The sequence below is a fragment of the Rattus norvegicus genome, chromosome 8 (genome assembly GCF_036323735.1).
Source record: "Rattus norvegicus strain BN/NHsdMcwi chromosome 8, GRCr8, whole genome shotgun sequence".
NCBI classification, from domain to species: Eukaryota; Metazoa; Chordata; class Mammalia; order Rodentia; family Muridae; genus Rattus; species Rattus norvegicus.
Genome location: NC_086026.1, coordinates 39245171 through 39259319, shown reverse-complemented (window position 1 = coordinate 39259319; position 14149 = coordinate 39245171).

Here is a 14149-nt window from a genome sequence, read left to right as displayed (position 1 = left end):
ACAAGGTTAAGGCTGCAGCCTGCACTTGACTCTGTCTTCAAAGTTGCTGTGTTTCTCTTTGCTCTGTGTGTGTGTGTGTGTGTGTGTGTGTGTGTGTGTGTGTGTGTGTGTGTGTTGTTTTGTTTTAAGACAGTTTTGTATCTTTCTCTATAAAGTAGATTGAGCAAAACAAAGGGAAAACCACAGGTTGCAGTAACCTTGACTTCTGACAAAGTCCTCTGGTTCCTGCAGTAGAGGGAGTTTGTTTTTAAGATCTGCTTTTTCATAAAGATAAAAGTCTCAGCAGTTAGGGGTTCAGCCCTTTGAGTTTGTCTTTTTTCATGCTGTGAAATTTCATATTGGACTGTGGAGTTCGTGAGCCTGGAACTTGAAGAACATGGCTCAATGGCGCCCTCTTAAGGCCAACAAGGAGAGGTACAGGACAAAAGGATATGGTGCCCGCAGCCCCCCATGCCTGGCCGACGAGGACAAGTTTCCATCTAGGCAGGATCCACTCCCTGTGTAACAAAACCAAATGGTTGTATTGTTAATCCAGTCCAGCCACACCACGCTGATGTGGGTGTGCCCGCCACACAGTTGAATAGGGGTTGGGCTTATGCATAAAACAGGCCTTGGAATCAAGTCCCACACGGGGTTGTCACTTAGCCTCTGACTCAATTTCTCTCTTTACATAATATAAAATTTAAGATATGGCCATCTTTTGCTCTCTCTAGGAAATTGGTTCCAGGACCCCCTCTCAAAGAGTAGAGTCCATACAGGCTCCAAATGCTTTAAACAACATAACTATTGTGTAGGTAACTGTTACACAGTTGTGTTTAGAGAACTATAACGACACACCCAGTTACTACAGATAAAGTATCCAAGACCAGACTAGAGTGTATGGAGCCATGTCTTGGGGGAAAGGGTTGTCTTTTTTTTTTCTTTACTGCCTTGCCATTTATTTGCTCTCGCCATGCACCATAGTATTTAATCCTTACAGACCCTGTGATTTGTGGTGTGTTATTATCAGCTTTGTAACAACAAGAAAACGGGCCTAGGGTGAGTTAATAATTACCCCGTCTCATAGCTGACAAGGCTGGAGACCAGGTGGTATGGCCTGGAGACCCAATAACCCTGCGCACTGGGACTCCTGCTCACTGACAGACTGTACTTGTGCTGGGAGAGCAAAGAAGATACAGTGTGGCTGGCCCTACAATTAATAGGGACTTGAGTTAGACTCTCGTTCTCGGTATATCCAGAAGAGGCAGGTCCCTGGTTTTATCTGTGCTGTCTCATGTGATAGGAATTCCTCCGTCGATCAAGGTAGTCAATGTTTCATGGTAAGTATCTGCTGTGTTCGATTGCTCTATTTAGTTGTCAAAAATAGTTAGGATATTTTTCCACACCTTAGCCACTATCAATAATGTCGCAGGAGACAGGAGAATGCAGTCCAGGATGCTGATGTCAGCTCATCTAAGAAAAGACTCTGAAGCAGATCCCTGGGTCACCAGTGGTTTTAGGTTGCCATGGTAGCTGTATCTTTCTGCATCCCCATCCACAGTGCGAAGGTTCCATTTCCCCAAACCCTCTCCAATGTTTATTCTTGTTTTGATAATGCCGTCTGACAGATGCATGGTATTTTCTCACCGTGGGGGAAGAATACAGGAATGAAATGTCATATTGACAGTGAAAAAAGCCAGTAAATGATATTTGGACAGTCTGCATGTTGTCCAAATCTGACTTTTATATATAGATATATAGATATGGATACTGCAAATCCTAATCCTTAGTATTCTTTTTTTATTCAAAATTCTTTATTGTTGATATTTACCTTCAAAGTTGGAGGGGGAAATGAGTTCAGAAAGCACTTCCCAACTACATGTGCTATATGCATGTTACTTAAAAATAAGTCCCTCTAGGCACGGTGCGTTTTTAAGAAAAGGCCAAGTAAGTTTGGGATAAGAGGACAGAGCTGAAAACCTGTCTTCTTTGGGAGAGGGGAAGCTACATTCAAAGGGCATTTTTTTTTCTTCAAAAAGAGACCTCGCAGAACAGAAAAGTTCACGAGCAAGGACCTCCCTTCAGCCAAAGGCCTCTCCTCCTGCAGGCTCCATCACTTGACAGCAGAGACACGAACTCTGCTTTGTAGCGACCCCTGCTGGCCGGATGCAGGTGGTACAAGGTGGCTAACTACGCGTTTGTCCTGAGGTACTGCTATTTAAGACAGGCTAGCGGATAGGCAGCCCCTCCTAGTCTCTTCTGCCTTGAGTTCTGGACTATCGTGAGTTAAGAGACATCTTCCTGGTCGCCCAGCCTTTTGCCTAGAAGCTGCTGAGGACCGAGATGGGCAGACACGAACCGCATCCCCTAGACACTCAGAGATGACTGCAGAAGAGAAGCTGGCACAAGGGTGCAGGTTAGAGAGTGACGTCACGGCAGAGAAAGGCCCTGTGTAGAAGTACTAGAAGGTTGGCAGAAGAGGCGCTGTATGAGCTTCTCTGAGCACTGGAGCAGAGGTCTAGGGAGGACGCGTGTACTACGGGCACAGGGTTCAGTCCGAGGTGGGAGCAGTGGGGTGGGAAGGGTTTGTCTGCGCTGCTAAGGCTCCTCCTCCTGGTAACACGCAAAGCAGAGCTCTCTTTTTCCATAAGGAACACTAGTGAAGTGGGCTTCCAGAACTCTCACCAAGGAAGAGGCTGGGCACGCCCCTCCTCTTTGCCGAAGACTGTTGGGTGTAAAGATGATTACAAAGGCTGCCTAGGGAAGCCTGTAAGGACTTTTCGTCTAAAGTCCATGGAGTATCTCTGTCCCCACCCCATGGGATTTTGAGTCTCACTAGACTCCAATTCAGAGGTGACTTAACAACCAAGCAAAGACCAAGCAAACGAAAACTAGAATGTTACAAGTGGTGTTCCTCAGTTCTTCTTCGAAGCATGTAAAGTGTTTGAGGGTAGCTAATGTTCATCAGCCATATTGGATGACCCTTGTGGTTGACAGTTGAGGCAGAGGAGAAGTGACAAGTGTCAGAGGAGAGTCTTGGACCTCTTTCCAGCATCTCTGTTACTTTCAAATGTCCATAACAATGTGCCCAGATGGAAACACCAAGCTGTGCCTCAGCTCAAATAAGATCTGACCATAGGAGCCTGGCAAATCCTTAACTGTGTTAAGGAGCCAGGGCACTGCTCTTGACTACGGTGGAGCTGGGCTCAGCCTCTTGTCACCTGGATAGACAGTGTGAACACAGAGGAAAGTAAACGGCCCCTTCCACATCAAGGACCAATACAGAAGTACTAGTGTTTTCCTCCAAACCTCTGCAGCTGGGAAATTAGACAAAGTCTAGAACTCCCCAAGCTAACCATTTGCCCTCTAAACACTACCTGACTTTCACAAGCCCAGGGGGAAGTCAAGCAGCCTCCTGGCCTCAAAATCCCAGTATGTTCAAGGACTCCAAGCAAGGAAACATGATCTTCTCTGGACCCCCTTTCCCCAGATCTCTCGAATGCTGACCTGGTAGCCCAGGGGTAGACCAAAGCCAAAGCTTTTGATAGTCTTCTCTCTTGGAAGACAGGAGAAATGGGTTTCCCTGTGATCCTGGGGGTCCAGCCTCAAAGACATTTGTTAGAAAGACGTGGGGCCCTCTTGTCAGAAGCTGAATGGGAAGGAAGCAAGAAAAGATGTAGACATTCAAAGACAATCCCGAGAGTGCCAGTCTTCTGGTTAAATGGGAATGAGGAACTCTGGAGGTCCTTGGACTGGAAGGGCAGACGGGAGCTGGAAGCAAGTGGGGGGAGTTTAATCAAGACAGTAAGGGGCATGGAAGAAAGATCCAACTGAAAAGAAGCTGGGGAGGGAGCGGATGAGAAGACACGGGTGCCAGCTGAGTTAGGAAACCAGGCATTTCGGGAATAAAACTGTAGTTTTGGAAAAAGTCAGTGTAGTTCAAAGCTCCATTTATCGTGACTCTGCATCCTAAAGTGTGGGACCAAAGGCAGCAATGAGCAGTGGACAGCTGGGCTTCGGGGTTCGATTCGCTGGTCATGTGAAAAGTCCATTACACACACACACACACACACACACACACACACACAAGTTGGGTGGGGAGTGTAGAACAGTGTACTGCTCAATTGAGAAAGGTGAACACAGACACTCAAGGGTTGGCAATGCCGTTCAGACCACTGCCAGTTGAACGAAGCACAGAGGGTGGGGCTAGGAACAGACTGGCAGCCAAAGCAGAGCAGAGAAGCCAGAGACTCAGAACCATCTGTGAGATGAACTGAACTACTCAGCCGGGAGAACACAAGAGGCCACTGGGATGTGGGGCACTGGCTACTGAGAGCGAGTTCTCAGTGAGTGTCCAGGTTGTTTGTGTGGTGCTGGAGCGGGGGCGGGGCGTGCATTACAGCAGGAGGCCAAGCCTGGGTGAAGGGCTCATAGGATAGGGCAAGCATTACAGATCGAGCTCGGCCAGGCTCACACAACCAAGTAGTAAAGGAACATTCAATAGAAGCCCAGGTTACCTCAGCTGATGAGCAAATGCAGCTTGTGGTAGAGGAGGGGTGGGAGCTCATCATCTCAAGTGTGGAGGCAGAATTCTTTGATCTCAGGGGGATGAATATCAGTATTTTCTCCTGAGACAGGGCCTCCCTCAGATTAGATGATTCCTCCCATCAGCCTGTCAAGAGAGAGCTACGGACTGACCAGTTCATCCCGTCTAAAAACTATTTGCACTACACCATCCAGATTGGAGACTGACCAGACAACTTCATAACACCTTACAGCCCAGCTGACCTGATAGAGAAAACTCACCATCATAAGTATCCTTCAAAGAGGCAGAGAACAAAGAAGGGCGAGAAGAAGAGTCCACTGCCACAGACAAATAATAAACACAATCAGTTTAAAGGATACCACCCCTGTTGTCTCCCAGTTGAAAGGTGTCAGTGCATAGCCAGTGGTCTATTGCATTGTGACCCCGTGAGTCAATACGGGCAGTGAAGTTGGAACAAGGCTGCTCACTTCATACTAGCTGGAAAGCAGGAGGGGAGTGGGGAGGGGGAGAGAGGGGGGAGGGGCAGGAAGGGGTGAGGGTCTGAACACTTCCTTCATAAGCATTCTCCCAATGACTGAGCTTCCTTCCACTTGACCCCTCAGCCAAAGGTTTTGTGATCTCCCAGGAACACAAAAGATAAGCACTCAGACCTTTAACAAACAGGACATCCAAGATCTAAACTCCAGTGGGGTTCCAAGACAACTATGGCCAGAGTTGTGGGGTGGAGATGGGGAAAGGAGGAGAAAGGAAAGAGAGGCAGAGAGAGGGCAGAAAGTTAGGAGTGAGTTGGGGAGATGGCTCAGTTAAAACACACTTGCCACCAAGCCCGATGACATGAGTCTGGTCCCAAGGACCTGCCTAAGGAGAAGAACAAACCCCACAAGTGTCCCCTGACTTTCACAACACGTCATAGAACACACTGTGCCTTGTCAGCACAATAAAAATCAAGACATTGGGGGCTGGAGAGCAGTTAAGAGCACTGCCAGCTCACCCAGAGGCTCCAAGTTCAATCCCCAGTATCCACATGGTAGCTCACGACTCTTTGTAACTCCCAGTTCCAGGGGATCCAACACCCTCACATCAATGCATATAAAATAAAAGTTAAATTATTTTTAAAAACGTTTTAAAACTAAAGAACTTGAAAGGATAAGAGGGCAAAGGGGTAGGGGATAGAGGTCACAGACAATGACCAAGTATCTTGGTGTAAGGGGTAGCTGACTTTCAATGCACACATTATGGAATAACTTATTTTAATGCCCAACTGGCCTAGGATTCAAGACAGAAGTTGGAATTCTAAAATGAACGAATTAATTAATTAATTAATTAATTAATTAATGAAAGCTCTCATGGGCACCTCTGTGCTGTGAGTTTAATCCCAGGGCTCTGTCTGCAGCCTTGGTCTCTTCGTTAGGAGGAGGGGTGAGGACCCAGGACCTGAGCTCAGCAAATAAGGTTGCTGAGGCTTGAAGCGCGCTGTTGGATGCCTTGCCATGTGTGGTGGGCAAGGTGTCTCTGTAACGCACCCAATAATAGCTCGGCTGGGTCTGTAGAGGAAGATTACGGCAGACATGCTGAGACTCTTGAAATACAAAAGCTAAAAAATCTGGAAGTCTGCTATTAACAATAGGGACAGGGCAATTCACAGTAAACTGAATCGACTTAGAGCAAACAGGTCCGGCCAAGGCATGTGTAGGAGTCTGTTCCGTTTTCACTGAGGAGGAAGTATGCCGTGGAAGAGCCCGGGCCAGCCTCATTCAGACGATCCTCCTGAATGTCTCTCCAGCATCACCAGCATTTATGCGCTGTCTACGGAGTGCAGTCTTGGATATATCGCCAGGATCCTTTCTTTTAAGTGGTAACTGTGGCAGAGCGACACCGCCCAGGACCCTCCGGGAGTCTGCCCCCTACTGGACATATGCTCCAACTGCAGCCTCTGATTCCACCACAGGGACCTGACACTGAAGCTTCTGTCTCTACCCTTGCAGATGGCTGAAGTGTCCCTCTCCAGGACTAAGGCAACAGGAGCCGCTCTCTGCTCCCCTCTCTTCTGGTTTATTGCGTTGCCTCCTTCCTCCTCTGTGGCAGGATTAAAGGAGTGGGTCAGTAGATTCAACCTATCTGTGATACTCTTAGGACTTTGCCCTGATGAATAACTAACCACACAGACGAATGTCTGCACCCCCTCCAGCAGACAGCAGGTCTTGGAGGATGTGGAAGCTTCCTCCTGTCTTCCCCTTTCTCCTACAAAAGGATCAATCCCAAAGAGACCGAGGCTGGCATCACCTTCTGCTTTGGCAAGTTGAGCTTAACTCAGCTACTGTCGAATCCGTACAGGGAAAGTAGACTGGAATGACTGGACCCTGAATTCGCTCTACATCTTAACTTCACCCCTCTATTTGCCCTTTCCCCCTGTTTGATTACTGTGTGGATGCCACCAGAGCGGAACGCAAGGTCTTTTCATTCCTTAAAACACCTCTCTTTTTTTTTTTTTTTTTGGCTTTATGTAACCCCTTTCATTTTAGATTTTATGCGGGACTCTGTGAGCATCGTGGTGCTGGTCTGATTTACACAGAGGATGAGATATTCCATCCTGCACTCCCGCCTTAGGCACTTTAATGAGTCCCTCAACCCATCCTGGGAGCGACACCCCTGGCATTCTCATGTCCCCTGCACATGCTGCTGCCACCACCCAAGGAGCTGCTTTCTCTTCTCAAGTCCCGTCAGGGTTCTCCTACCATTTTGGCAGTAAACCACTTCACCCCACTCCACCCCAGCCTACTATGTCTACTTAGAAATCCTACGTTCACCCTTCCAGTTCCTGCTCAGCTGAAACGTCCCGGGAGATTGTCACCAGGAAAGGCACTGTATGTCTCTGCTCTCCTGGCACATCTTGCCGAAATTCAGGGTTTTATACTATGCCCTTCCAGCTGCCTCGAGCTCCATGCACGCAATGGCGACACACTTATTCTTGAATGACCAGAAAACAGAAATACTATCATCTGGAGATGATAGATACTCACAGGCCCTCTTGGTAAATAACAATGGCGGTATTCAAAAAAATCAACAGACCTTCAGGAAGACAGATGGATGGATAAATATCTTAAATTACACAGCTTTTGTGAGATGTGCTTGGGGTAGTGGACACAGAAGTTACTTCCGTCCATAATATAATAGATCAATACTTTCCATCTCCTTCAACATTGAAACCCTCGGGAGCTTAGCAGGCAAAGGGCCCTGAGCTTGGTTCTCAGCATCACATGAACACACAAGCATAGGTCAAAAGTCGTTTAATGCCTTGTCTCTACTAAGAGTTGAAGACTCTCAAGCTCTTCTGATAGGCTGCATACTTGGTAGGAGATGCGACTTTGGAACTATTCGATTCTTTTTTATTATTATTATTTTATCAGCACACCAGAATAACTACTTTATCCAAAGATTAAAAGCTACCCGTGAAGGTTCTGGCCTCTAATAAAGGACCTGGCTGCCTCAAGCTCTCCGAAATCCTTGTTTCAAACCTGAAGGGGAAGTGTAAGGATTGGGGGCAAGTGGAGAATGTAGAGGAGAGATAAGGGTGAAACAGGAAGGAAGAAAGGAAAGGGAGGAAGAAAACAGGCTGTGTGGAGCTCTCTGGCCACTGGGTTCCTCCATTGCACACAGTGAACCCGTGAAAGACTTAGCAGGACACGTTGGCTCTGAGGGAAACAGGAAGCTTGTGAGGACATCTAGGAGAGGAAGGGCTGTTTTAGAAGATAAACCTACACCCCCATAACCCCATAGGTGGCGCCTGGTTGGCCATATGCTAAGACAAACAGGAATGTCAAAGGATGCTCAGGTTTTAAGAACCATGATGATCTGGCAGAAACAGGGACCCAGATGCTGGGGTCTTTCCTGCTGATGCGGGAAAGAGGAACAGGAGGTGGGTTTTAAGACTCCTCTCCACTTCCTTTCCGTGCACAACAGGCAGATGGTAGCCTAATGAAGGTCAGTCCCCCACATTCCTTTACACAGCATCCTCAGGATAGCCCCCTCTCTGCTCTGAGAGAAAACACGCCCTCGTCCGAGACTGAGTTCTGTCTGAATCCCCACCGTAAAGCCCACATGTACCATCTGGCAACCTAGGTGGACAGTCTAGTCATCTAAAGTCAACCAAATGCTGGCTCCACTGGAGAGGCTGAGTAGTGAGTGCTTACCATGTGCTAACTTGGTGCACCTTAACACTAATACCTTCTCCCTCCAAGATCCTACTGGACAGGAGATCTGAGACATAGAGAATTCTTACCCAGGGAACACTGAGCCCACATAGGCTCTATGTCCTGCTCTCATAGCTACAGAGTCAACTTCTTAACCTCAAGGTAAAGCTGCCCCTTGTAACCTTTAGAACCGTCCATTCACACAGACACTCACCTCCAGCAACTACAACAGATCTGAAGACACAGGAGGAGTAGCCCATGGCCTTCGGAAATTTACAGAGTCAAGTGTGTTGACTTAGGCTAGGCCTGCTCCAAGACCTTCATGCCCTGAGTTTATTATTACTAATATTCACTTCACTGTGCAATGGAAACGTGAGAAAACTTCACAGACCAAAAGTGCAGCAAAGGCACCATCAAGCAATTCAGATTCCCCATCCCCCCACTATTTAGAAATTTCTGCTCTTGCCAAGGTTGTGCTGAAATGTCATTTTTCCATTGCACACCGAAAGAAGAGTTGAGCACAGGTTCTAATCCTAAAGTCCAAACTCCCCGATCTGAATTGTTTTAAACTTAAATGGCATCTCAAGTGGGAAACCTGCACACAAAACTATGTTTCATCCACAAAGTTGTCTTTAAAATTACACAAAATACCTTGATGTTATGTGTACAATGTATTATGTAGAGCATTAATGTATTCTCTGTTTTGACTTGGGCTGATCCTCAAGCTATCTCGTTATATCTATGAAAACATTCCAAAACCTGAACCACTCTGCCCCCAGGCATTCTGGGTATTGATCTAGTGGTGTAATTTCTATGTTTCAGGAACAAACTGATACCAATAGTTTAGAGGCACAAGTATGTGTCATACTGTGTGACACATAGATTCTGAATACGGTCTCAGATTTGAGAGCGTCCTTCGATGCAGTTCCCCTTGGGCAGTATCCTAACGTCACTGCACCGGCCATGCCTTAGCATCTGCAGGATCCAAATCAGGAAGACAAGTGCAAGGATGGAAGTTATGTCTAAATGTTTAAGAGTTTAACTCCTTAGCAAACTGGTGCATTAGTAAGCTCTAGTCTTCTAACTTCAAAGTCTTTATAACACAATATATAAGCCTGTGGAAGCCAGTAGGGGCGTACGCCTTCAATCCCAGCACTAGGGAGACCTAGGCAGATGAATATCTGAGTTTACAGCCAGCCTGGTTTACAGAATGAATTGCAGGACAGCCAGAACTACAGAGAAATTCTGTCCAGCTGTCCAACACACACACACACACACACACACACACACACACACGCACACGCACACGCACACACACACAAAGATAATTCAATTCTTATTTTGAAGTCTTGATATCTCTTTTCCCCCCAGGGCTGGGGACCAAACCCAAGGACCTTCTTCCGAACACTAGGCAATCATTTGACTCTCAGCCCCACCCAACCCTCACACCCAATAACTCTTCTAGGGTGGGCAGCAATGTTTAGGTAACCAAACGAAAGACAGATAAAAATAACAAGCAGTGAAGTACACATTTTCCCCATGCTAATATTTCTTTTTTTCCCATTCGTCAATTTATTTATTCATTTTATATCCCAATTGCAGCCCCCTTCTCCTCTCAGTCACATACACACACACACACACACACACACACACACATACACACACACATACACACACACACACACACATACACACACACACACTCAGTCCTTCCACTTTTCTTATCCTTCTGAAGACTTTTTCATCTTGCCTTTTATTGTCTTTAATTCAGGGTTATCTCAGAGCCTTAATGTGTCAGTAAGAAAGGTTCTTGAGGGTCTGGAGAGATGGCACATTCTATAAAGGGCTTGTGGTGCAAGCAGGAGAAACTGAGTTTGGAACCCCACACCCACATATGAAGAGAGGCTGAGCTTGAATCACAAGCACCCATAATAAAAGCCAGTGCCACACCTGTGATCCCAGCCTGGGGTAGGTGAGACAGGAGAATACTGGGGGCTTACTGACCAGCCAGTCTATCAGGGGTCAGTAAACAACCAATTTGCATGATTCTTGTCTCAAAATCCAAAGTGGGGAGTGGTCAAGGAAGATACTTGGCTTCAATTCCTGACCTTCATCACTGGGAAGTAAGATTAGGGCTTTCCTTAGGTCCCTGGGGTCCCTACATTCACTTTCAGAAATTCTTACTTAGCACTTGCTGTGTCTTCCCAGGCAATCTACCCTCAACAGATGAGGTTTCTGCGATGAGTTGCTGGTTGTTAGACAATATGATCATTTCGTAATTTCTACGTTTGCAAATATAAAGACAGCTTCGGTTTGGTGACTTCTCGTTTAAATGTCACCTGTTCTTTCCATCTGGACATTCAAAGCTTTGTTGTTTACCCCTAACTTTGAAATCCCATTTTTAAAAAAAAAAAATGTGCCTACCGTAATGCAATACTTATTCTGTAATGCCACATTCACTAAGTACCTGTTCTATGCCAGGTACTACTCCAAACCTTTTCACGTGTTAATCCCTTCCAGCCAGGTAAATGCTACTGTCATGTCCATTTGATGTATGAGAAAAACTAAGGCTCAGAGACTAAGTATATGGTCTAGTTTCAAGCACCTCATAAAAGACTGGAGTGACGGAGCATCACGTCCAAGGAGTCAGGGTCTAAGTCACTTGCCATTCACCCTATGCTCTTAGTAACCGAACTCAACTGGATCTTGGTGCCCCCTTCAAATTGATGGACTTAAGTTCTCTCTTTTATTAATCTAGGATTACATTGGTCTACACTAGAGTTTATTTAAGCAATGACTTATTTTTTAGTGGGTTTTTTGTTATTGTTGGTGGTGGTGGTAGTTTTTGGTTTTCCCTCGATCCACCTAGATCAGTTTAGCTATTTCCCTCCTTCATTCTCTCAAAGTATTCCTCCTTGAAGTCTAAGCTCATATAATTTTGCCATTCATTTTAATCCAGCAAATAAACTATAATTCATGTGATGCCCAAGAATGTCTTTTGGGGAGGGCAACGTCTCTCGTAGTTATCAATCAAACTGATGGATTTTGTAGGGCAGAAAAGGTCTTCTTTACAGCAGTGAGCTCAGCACCTGTTTCGCTGCCTGATGTGTGCTCAATGTGCATTGGTTACTATTCAGTGAATGAGTTAAGTTCTGAACTCCAGGTCTACTCTGAAATACTGAGGAATTCTCTAGAGAACCCTTTACCTCTCTCCTTTGATTGGCCCCTGGGCATTTCACTCGGCTAAACTATGGAGTTTCTCCTCAGTGCCTGCCTGTCTTATAGATTCACACTGGAGAGGCTCAGAGAACTAGCACACCCTACTCTAGGTTTCCCACACACAATTAAACAAACTAACCAAAGCAGGCAAATAAATGAATGAACAAATATCCCTTCCCTATGTTTACAACAGTTTTGATACCAAATTTGTGTATCTCTGCCATACTAGACAATTCTCCAACTCACTAAATGCCAGTTGACTTTCTTGCAATTCAATTTCATATTCACACCATCTACCTAGAGTTATGTCAGGTTCCCCAAACTGCAGGCTGCCCTAAAAGCCAACTCCACTTCAAAGACCAATCAGGAATATGGCTTGCCACGCTTCCTACCAACAGGCTCACAATCTGGGATTCCCAAGAACTCCTTTATTGCCTTCATACTGTGCAAGAATGGTTCCTAGAACTAAAAGTCTATCTCTTGCCAGCCATTATTAAGAGCCTTCAAGGATACTGTGGTGGTTTGAATGAAAATGCCCCCCTTAGGTTCACAGGAAGTGGCACTATTGGGAGGTGTGGTCCTGTTGGAGGAAGTGTGTCATTGGGGGTGGGCTTTGGGGTTTCAGAAGCTCAAGCCAGGTCCAGCCTATGGTTGAGATAGAATCTCTCTCTCTCTCTCTCTCTCTCTCTCTCTCTCTCTCTCTCTCTCTCTCTCTCTCTCTCTCCCCTGCTGCCTAAAAATCTAGATATAGAACTCTTACCATGTCTGTGTACATGACACCATGCTTCCTGCCATGATGACGATGGGCTAAACCATTGCGATAAACCAGCCCCAGTTAGAGGCTTTCCCTTATCCGAGTTGTCATGACGGTGTCTCTTTACAGCAACAGAAACCCTAAGACACATACAAATGAGCACTCGGGTGAAGGCTAAACAGGATGAAACCCACAAAAGGGGCCTGAGTCTGTGTTGACAAGTTTGAGGTACCTTTTTCCCAGTGCATGGACTGGTGTGCGGTGACAATCTGAAGTTTCTTCAAATGCCTAGCACAGGATTGCCACGGAAGCTTTACTTCATGGGCATGGTGCAGTAAGTGATTGTCATTGATCATTAAGCTCAACCTTTAGCCCCTCCTCCACTCTTTAGAAGTCAGGAGCTGAGGCAGAAAGTTTCTATTTCAATCATAGGCTTGGTTCCTCTGACAGCTAACCCCACCCACCAAGATCCACCTCATTTGGATAAACTCCAGTGTGAGTGAAGAATCATATTATTAGAAACAACACAGTCCTCCTTTCATCCCTGCTAGGAACTGGGAACAAAGGCCAAATGTGGAGGGGGAGTTTTTGGTTTGTTTTATTTTGTTTCGTTTTCTGGGTTTTAAAAAAAAAATGTTTAATTAGCATATGTGATGGTTAACGCCATCAACCGGTCATGATCTGAAATTATCTAGAGGACAAGTTCCTGCACACACTAGTGGGAGATTATCTAGATCAGGTCGAGGTAGGAAGACCCTTCTTAAATGTGGGGAGCACCATTCCATGGGCTAAAGTAAGGAGAGAGGAAAGGGAGCTTGGGCACCAGCATCCGTCCATCTCTGCTTCCTGACTTCAGAGACGACATGGCCACATACCCCCAGCTCCTGCCTCCATGGCTTCCCCACCGTGAGGGACTGACTATATCCTCTGAAACAGATAAATCCTTCTTTCATCAAGCTGTGATTTCCGGAATATTTTATCGTGGCAACATGGAAAGTAGCCAATAGAGGACATAAAATAATGGGTTTCGTTGTGACGTCTTCACAGACATGGCTATTATTGTACCCTGCTCGTATATGCCCTAACTACTTTCCAGATCCCTCCTCCACCTTCTCCTCTGCTCCCACTCTTCTTCCCAACTACTGACTCTTCTGTCTTCACACCACACGTATACATGTGTTTATACCGATACATTGGACACCTGTGTTTTTCAGCATATGACAGAAAAGATGCAATGTTCTGTCTTCTTCCCATCACCACCTCTTCCCCCTTCCCTCCCTTTATTCCCTCCTCCCCTCGTGCCCCTTCTACTTTCTTTTCTCTGTGGATATTCAGGTGTATGCTATTTTTTATTGACTTGTAAGCAGATTAAACCTTCTACCAGAGAAACCCAGTGCAAGGAAAGCTCCCAGGAATCTGCAAAGGTGACCTTAGCTAAGACTCTTAGAAATGGGAGACATG